At 33.7% G+C, this 9,033-nt stretch overlaps 1 pseudogene; it reads left to right on the forward strand.

Moving 5' to 3' along the window:
- The first annotated feature begins 5,280 nt into the window (after nucleotides 1-5,280).
- Nucleotides 5,281-9,031, forward strand: LOC114378838 (annotated as a pseudogene).
- Nucleotides 9,032-9,033: the final 2 nt, after the last annotated feature.

Here is a 9,033-nt window from a genome sequence, read left to right on the forward strand (position 1 = left end):
GTTTCTCTCTTTTCAAAATCAAAATATCGTTTAATGGTCCAACGCCTTAAATGACCTTTTGTTCGGTTAAAATATATCTTGCGAAAAAAGATAAAAACAACTTAACCAATGTTTAGTTCTAAAAGAACTACGTAGGTCTTATTTCCTCATCGCAATTGAGGATACATAGGAGTGAGGGAAACACCCTTGTCGACCACAAAAAGATTAAAAATACAAAAAACATAAAAAGCATAAAAACACAAAATGACATAAAAAAGAGAAAATAAAACATTTTGAAGTCATATTTGCACACTTGATTAAAGGCTACTGTCCCTTGTGACGGACGCGTGGGATGCTAATACCTTCCCCGTGCTTAAAAACAACTCCAGAACCTTTCACGATTAAAGTTCGTAGACCACACCTTTTCCAGTTTTTCTGACGTTTTCCTTGAATAAACTTTGGTGGCGACTCCGCGCATTTTCCTCCCATGGAAGACGAACTCGTGAGCCCCGCGCCGCCCTCCAGCCGAAGGGTAGGTTGCGACACCTAGAAATGTAGGATTTTTCATCCCTTGTATTATAGGGCACCTAGACTAGTTTTTTTGTATTAGGGGTAGCTTTGTAATTTCACATGCATCAAGTGAATATTTGATGTGTGTTGGGAAATAAATTTAATTAAATTGGGAGAAGCCTAATCCCATTAAATTTTAGAGGGGGAGGTGAGCATTTGCTTGCTACACCCCATTGCCACATCATATAGTCATATTTTGTGCATGTCCTTCATGCTTTACATGCCTCACGACACCTAAGCACACTTAGTGGAGAATCTTGGACTTGATCTTGGATTAGTGGACTGAACCATAACTAAAATTCACTAATCATAATTAGTGAAATTTTGGCTCCACAAATTCAATTTCAAATTCAAGTGAAATTTGAATAGAAATTCAAATTTTCCTCCAATTTTGTGTGACACTTAGGCTATAAATAGAGGCCATGTATGTGCATTTTTTCAACTTTGATCATTTGAGAATTACACTTCAAAGTTCAGACCTCTTTTGAAGCACAAAAAGTCATGCTCTTTCTCTCCTTCTCCCTCCACTCATCTTCCCCTACCTTCAAGCCCTTATCCATGGCTTCCTATGGTGGTGAGCTTCTTCTTTAATCATCTTCTCCTTGAAGTGGCATCTCCAATCATCATTCTTCCATTTCCATTTTGCTGTCATTAATCTTCAAGAAGCAAAGGACTCCATTGATGAAGAAGATTCAAGGCCTACAAGCTCCACATGGAGCTACATCAATAACTCTAGCTAACTTTGATTCTCTAAATATATCTTCATCACATCTAGAAGGGTAGAATGTTAAAAGAAGACTTAAACCAAAAAGTGTACGGATTACATGGTGGCTATTTCAATTCATCTACAAAGTGATAGAATCTTCATGTGTATAAAAAATGTTAAATTTGTCTGGGTCCTGGTTGCGAATCACACGTGGTGCTACACTTGTTTTCTCCACAAAATGCACTAAGATATCCATATTTTCTTTGTCCAGACCCAAATAAGGCAAGTCACCCTCCACGTCAAACATTATGTCCTACAATTCAACAACAACAACTAATTTTTTTCCAAATATGTTATTAAGCCAAACATAAAGTAGGAAAGTTTATGAATATCATTGGTCCCCCACAATTAGTTGTCGTGTCCCTCACACGCATTGGTTCCCCACAAAAACCCAAACAAATACTCGTATCAAAAATTACAAACAAAGACTAAAACCCTACAATATACTCCACAAAACTGATGCACATGATCTTTGCTAGGAAACAAAAGGCAAAAGACACAAAACTAGTAATTAAATCAACCAAATATATATACAAAATGCTACTGGACTCAAATACCTTCACAAGCACGATAATGGTACTATAAAAGGCTGCAAAGGATGAACCCTAGCACGCGAGACTAGTCGAGCATGCGACTACAACCCTAGTATCCATAATCACAAACGAACATATTCAGAGAATAAGGAAGGTGAACATGAGCACAGTTTAGAGATGGAGGAAAGGGGATTACCTATCATTGCAGAGGAGAGCATAAGCACATAAGGAGAAGATGAGCTTAGCACTACCACGAAGGAGAAGACGACATGAAGATGACGATGGAGAGAATGACCCTCTATTTGCGTAGAGGATGAGACGACGTAGAGGAGAACACCCCATGAAGAAGACAATGGGGCGAACAATGTTTGTGCGGAGGAGAAGACGACAACGCAAAGGAGAAGACGGTGGTGCGAAGGAGAAGACAACACAGTGGAGAACATAATGGCACGAAGGAGAAGATGGCACTTTTTGTGTGTGCGTGTCTAGGGCTCACACTTTGTGTGTAGAGAAAGAAGTTGGGGCTAAGATTGTTTGAATCACTTAAGTGAGGGACAATTTTGGATTTTCATATAAACGAATTAAAAATTGATGTAAATTCATTTTGATTTTCAAACAATACGCTAACACCATTAGAGTAAGAGGTGTCAAAGATATGATTAAAAAAGGAAGAAAAACATATATAAATAATACAATTCTCAAGAGAAATTATTGTAATTTGCTCAAAATAATATGAACACCCCTTACCATTTTTTTTCACCACACATCCTAGCTTGTGGGAAATCATGAAGTGTATTAAGTATTAACACACTATTTTTTTGGTAACGTACGTATTAACACACCACATACATACTAGAACAAATTATGTTTATTTGTTCCCCTATTTTAACAATAGTGTCATGGTTCCTCTAAAAAAAAAGTGTCATCGTCCATAACAAACAGCAACGTGAAAAGAGTTTCACACTCATACACAAACTGTATCACTGTTAACTACCCAACATAATTTTCCTAACAATATTGGAAGTCATTATAAAAAAAACAAAACAAAAGAAACCAGTATCAACGCATTATTGAAGAATTTCCATCCCACACGATGCAACAACTAAAACAGGGATAGGCAAGACAAAGCTTTAAAAACAATTTTGATAATATTATCTCTTAAGGGTGATCTTAAGCATTTTCTACTTTAACTATTAACTATTTTTTTAATTAAGTGTCTTTTATGATATTAAAATTTTGTTCTACTTTATTAATAACACTCCTCTAGTTTCTATATTTTTTTATGACTTCTGTGCCCTTGTCTATTACCGAATCAAAAAATTGGAAAATTTATTTGTAAAAGTAAACTGCAAGAAACATTATTTTTTTATAAAAAAGAAATATTGTATGACGATATGTAAAATAAAGTTAAAGTTTTTCACAAATTTACCGAAAATTTAATGAAATAATAATAGTTTTGTCAAAATTATAACAAAAATTTCAAAAATACAACAATTTTTATTATGAAAAAAAAAACTAATTAATAAAAAAAAATCTGCAAAAAACATCCACAAGAAAAAATTGTAAGTTTAAGTCACATTGTATAAGTTTTTTCTATAGCAGAATGAGGATATATAGTCATAGAATATGAGAGGTTTTAAATTTGAAAAAATAAACAAATTATAGTAGCAGTAGTACTATTATTTAATTACGTTACATATACCTATAGATTTTTTTTATCTGTCACCGTGTCACTATATGTCTTAATGAATCGGAAAAAACAAATCTTGGGTATAAATTACAAAAATATATAAACATAACATTCTATCGAGGTTACTACGATCAATATACTGTTAATCTCATTTTTTATGAGTGAGATTCTCATGTATTATTGTTTTCTTTTTAGTTTTAGCGGAGTTATGAAATGTTTTTTAGTTTAATTTTGTATTATATTTGTTTGAAATTTTTATTTTTTCTGATTTCTTTTCAAATTTAAAGAATATTTAAATATTTATTTATCAATTGACGCAACTTAAAGATGCTGATATAAAAACAGCAAACTTGACGCAACTCAATCCAACTCTATTTCATTTGGTTGGGTAAAAAATAGACCAAACTTAAATTTTTTATTTTTTATTTTCTGATTTCTTTTCAAATTTTAAGAATATTTAAATATTGTATATCAATTGACCCAACTTGAAGTTGTTCATAAAAAAAATAAAAAAATAGAACAAACTTGACCCAATCCGACTTACACTCCTCGATGGAATGAAAAGTATTAAAACAGAATATAGAACTTCTAAATATTTAGAACTGAGAACCATAAATCATTTTTTTTTTTGTTTATAAAAGTGAGTTAAAATGGTTTTAAAATTCATTTTAAAAATACTTTAACCCACTTTTGTTCAAACAAGTTTTTGCATTAGAAAAACGGAATAATCGCCCCAAAGCACTCTTATATATACTAGGGGAAGAGAGGTACTAGTGTCTCTCTAAATATTTTAAATAAAAATAAAAGGAAGAAATATCAGGTTCCGTTCAAATATCAGGTACTTGTGTTTATCACATATATTCAATTATCTACCTATTATCTAAGTTAGTAATCATCTGTAAGGGCCATTACACCATTTTAACAATCCCTATAGATAATGATCCACAGCTTCCATTCTACTTTATAAATATCAGGTTTTATCTTACTTTTTTGTAGGTCTTCCTCTTATCCTCTTAACAAAGTGTACTTTTAATTTAATGTGTGAGATCATGGAGTCTATCTTAATCATGTCCACCTAACGTGGGACAGTTTCAGATTGTAGTAATTACAGTTTAATTTGAAGACTTGCAATTTTCAATGTTCTTTGAGGTTCTTGGACTCTAACTTTGAGAATGTTTCTTTTTTAGTGTTGGTTTTGTGGAGGAAATTATAAAAAACAGAGGAGAGAAGAGAGACAATACGTATGTGGAGGAAATAGAATTATTCTATTCTAATTCAAATTGTTCTCAGCAGCGATACAATAAATAACAAAAGATAAACTAATTAGATAACAAGATATTAGCAAAACAGAATATTAAAACTAACTTGCTCCTTAAAGATAGGAACCACTTATTGACTAGGCTAATCCATTCAAACTGACTTACTCCTAAAATATAGGAAACCAAGTTATTTACTAAATTCTATTTTAAAAACTGAAAAATAAAATATTATGCAGTTACAAAAGTATATCTTCAACACTCCTCCTTGCTTTTGGAACTGCAAACTCCAATTCTTTGAGTTCAAGTTTGTTGATAGGTAGTGACTTTGTAAACATATCAGCCAGCTGATCTTTAGACTAGCAGTAAATTAAGTTCACTTCTCCACTTTGTTGCATCTTTATCAAATAATAGACTTTGATGTTGAAATGTTTAGTCTTCCCATGACACACGGAATTGTTTGCAATAGCAATGGCTACTTGATTGTCAACAAAAATTCTAGTTTTGTTCTTTTGAGCAAATAGAATGTTTGGCCTTGTTGTAGTGAGATACATTAGACATCCAATCAAGCTCCCATAATATCCTTCATCAATGTTATCAACACCTTCTTCCTTGCTGAACTTCTCCTTTTGATTCATTGGTGTGCTAACAGATTTGCATTCCTCCATTTGAAACTTCTTCAAATTTTCTTTTGCATATTTCCTTTTTTTCATGTTTAGCATTCTTTCAAGATGACAATGACCAAGTCTCTTGTGCTTGAATTCCGTGGGTGTGACTTGAGTGAAATAGGTTGTATGCTCCTCCTCTGCTGGATCAAATGAAAAGCTTTTACCTTTCATTTTAACCCTTAGAACTTCCCGGCCAAAAATGTCAAAGATAAAGCAATGTTGATGTTCAAAGGACACTTTAAATCCCTTTTTAATCAACTGACCTACACTTAGCAAGTTTTGGTCAATGTTAGGTACATAAAGAATATCTGATATTAATTTGATACCTGAACACGTTGAAATTGCAACAGTTTCTTTTCCTTTTACTGGAATATAGCCACCATTTCCAATTCTGACCTTTGAGACATTAGTTGGCTTCAAATCCTTGAATAGAGTCTTATCATATGTCATGTGATTCGTACAACCACTATCAATCAACCAACTTTCACTTGATTCACTACTCAAGAAGCATGTGGCCACAAACAGTTGGTCCTCCTCGTCTTGATTAGAAATCTGAGCTCCCTCATCATGGTGATTTTTGTTGGGGCAGATCACCGCTTCATGCCCTATCTGGTTGCACTTGTTACATTTTTCATCTGGTCTCCTCCAACATCAGAAAGGTGCATGACCTTTTTTGCCACAATGATGACAAGGTGGATAATTTTTCTTTTCATCCTTACCTTTGTTTTGGTTGTTTGCACTATTTTCACTGCTTGCTGGTTGATTCTTCTTGAAAAAATCCTTTTTGCTTTCATCAACTTCATGATGTTTGGCGGGCAAAGCACCTTCGACAACACGATCTTGTCTCATCAACCTTTGCCGCTCTTGAGCTTGCAGGGTATGTAGCACTTCTGCCAATGTGATTTTCGACAGATCCTTTGTGTTCTCCAATGAAGCTATAGATGCTTCATACCTCTCCGGCACCGTTACCAAAATTTTATCTACAATTCTCGAATCAGCAAAATCACTTCCCAACAACTTTATCTTGTTGGCAATACCCAACAATTTGTTTGAGTATTCTTTGATTGTCTCTGACTCTTCCATCCTTTGAAGCTCAAATTCCCTCCTTAAATCCAGCACTTGCATGCTTCGTATTCTATCATCTCCAGCGTATTCCTCTTTCAGATAATCCCAAATTGACTTGGGTGATTTAAGAGTCATGATTCTGATGCATATCATTTGTGAAACACCAGTGAACAAACATGATCTCGCCTTTGCCTTCTTCATCTTTCTTTCCTTGTGATTTTTAATTTGGGTCATGGTGGGATTTTCAGGCAGTGGATATATTTCATAATCCTCTTCCACAGCATCCCACAAATCCAAAGACTCCATGTAGGATTGCATTTTCACTTCCCAAAGATCATAATTCTCTCCATCAAAGATTGGAAGAGTTATGTGGGAAAAACTTGTTTCACCTTCCATGGTACAGGTCCCGTAAGAATAAGGCTCTGGATACCAATTGTTGGTTTTGTGGAGAAAATTATAAAAAACAGAGGAGAGAAGAGAGGCAATATGTATGTGGAGAAAATAGAATTATTCTATTCTAATTCAAATTGTTCTCAGCAGCGATACAATAAATAGCAAAAGATAAACTAATTAGATAACAAGATATTAGCAATACAGAATATTAAAATTAACTTGCTCCTTAAAGATAGAAATCACTTATTGACTAGGCTAATCCATTAAAGCTGACTTACTCTTAAAATATAGGAAACCAACTTATTTACTAAATCCTATTTTAAAAACTGAAAAATAAAATATTATGCAGTTACAAAAGTATATCTTCAACATTTAGTCAACCGGAATGTGTTTCTTTCACATTAACAATTACTGGAAGATTGTTCAAATAGTGAACCATGCAAACCGTGGATAAAATGGAAAAGGTGACAGAAAAAATATAAGAAAAAAAGATTGATGGTTGTGATAGAAAGTCTGAGATTATGTGAGGGGCATTTTCTGGGTAAGTAACATAGTAAACTAATTTCATTATCGCTATATAGTCTTTCTTTTATGGTGATGTAAAAGTTTTGACCAACCAATAAACGAAACGGGATAATTCATGAATTTAAGTGCTGTAAAAGTTTGGAATGTTACCATTAGATATATATGAAATTTAGAGCAATAAATTTACTTAAAAGGTTTTCAATTTTCAAAGATTGACAAATCATCAACATTTTACATATAGGATCCTTCTACGGTGATTTGCAAATATTGCAATCATGTTCTTACCTATTGTAGGATATCTAATTTTCTGTTTATAAGACTATCTACTGATGAATTGTATGTAGCCTTGATGTTTGTGTCATCTTTCCTTAATCGTAATTTGCATTTCCTCTGTCTTCTGTATTGTCACCAATAATATTTGCTTCGTTACCCTTTGCATTTTATTCTAAAATGAACTATGGAGTATGTTTCTGTCAGCATAATTTACAAAAATATGAAAAATTTCCATTACTTTGCAGGTACTATTCAATGTATGGGCATATATAGAAAGACTAGAAAAGAAAGTGGAGGAAAGGGTTAACTCCGTAGAAGGTGTTGAGGCCATACTATGGCAGGCATGTGTTTGTGTTATTGCAGTTTCTATCTAGTATTCTAGTTACAGTTACAGTTAATTATTGGTTTTTAAATTTTAACTCAGTCATCGTTGTTCTTGCAATCTGACATTCACAAAGTAGAATTCACTCATTATGTTAGCTATGTTCCTTCATTATGACCATATTTTCTAAGGATATGTCTCCTTGACTTCATTGAACACATAAGCAGGTACCTGAAACACTGCCAACTGAGGAGCCTGCTAAGCTGAGAGCACCACCCAAGAGTATTGTACCAATCATTCACCCCAATCAGCTCCCTGAGGCCTGATGGTTTTATCTTTGGCTTCCCAACAATATTTGGAATGATGGCTGCTCAGTTTAATGCTTTTCTAGATTCCACTAAAGAACTGTGTAAAACACAACAGCTTTCAGGCAAACCTGTTGCAATCATCACCGGCACCAATTCCCAAGGTGGTGGACAAGAGACTACAGTGTAAGACCCTCTTCCTGATTGTAGTTTCTTAATTCTCAATTTCCTGATTTGAATGAAAATTGTAGAAGAGTTTAATTGGAACACACTGTCATTATACACTATCAACGAATCATAAATCATTGTTGATATGATTAATTGTAAAGGTACTTATTATAAAAGTCAACAAACTTAGCATTTGTAATAGTTAATTTTTGATAAAATAATACTGTAAAGAGTCTATAAATTGTCTGTGCATATATTGTTTATTCATTGTGAAATCTATGACAGGCTTACTGGTATCACTCCACTGGTTCATCATGGAATGATATTTGTTCCATTTGGAATAAGATTTACATACAGTCATGAGTTTGGCAATGTGAAGGAAGTGAAAGGTGGAAGTCCATATGGTACAGGAACTTATGTTGGAAGAGGGGCCAACAGGCTTAGAGTTGATGCATGCATTCGACCATGGTTATTACTTTGGCAGCATCACAAAGCAGCTCAAGGAAGCTACTGCATAATG

The sequence above is a fragment of the Glycine soja genome, chromosome 12, assembly GCF_004193775.1.
Source record: "Glycine soja cultivar W05 chromosome 12, ASM419377v2, whole genome shotgun sequence".
Lineage (NCBI taxonomy): Eukaryota > Viridiplantae > Streptophyta > Magnoliopsida > Fabales > Fabaceae > Glycine > Glycine soja.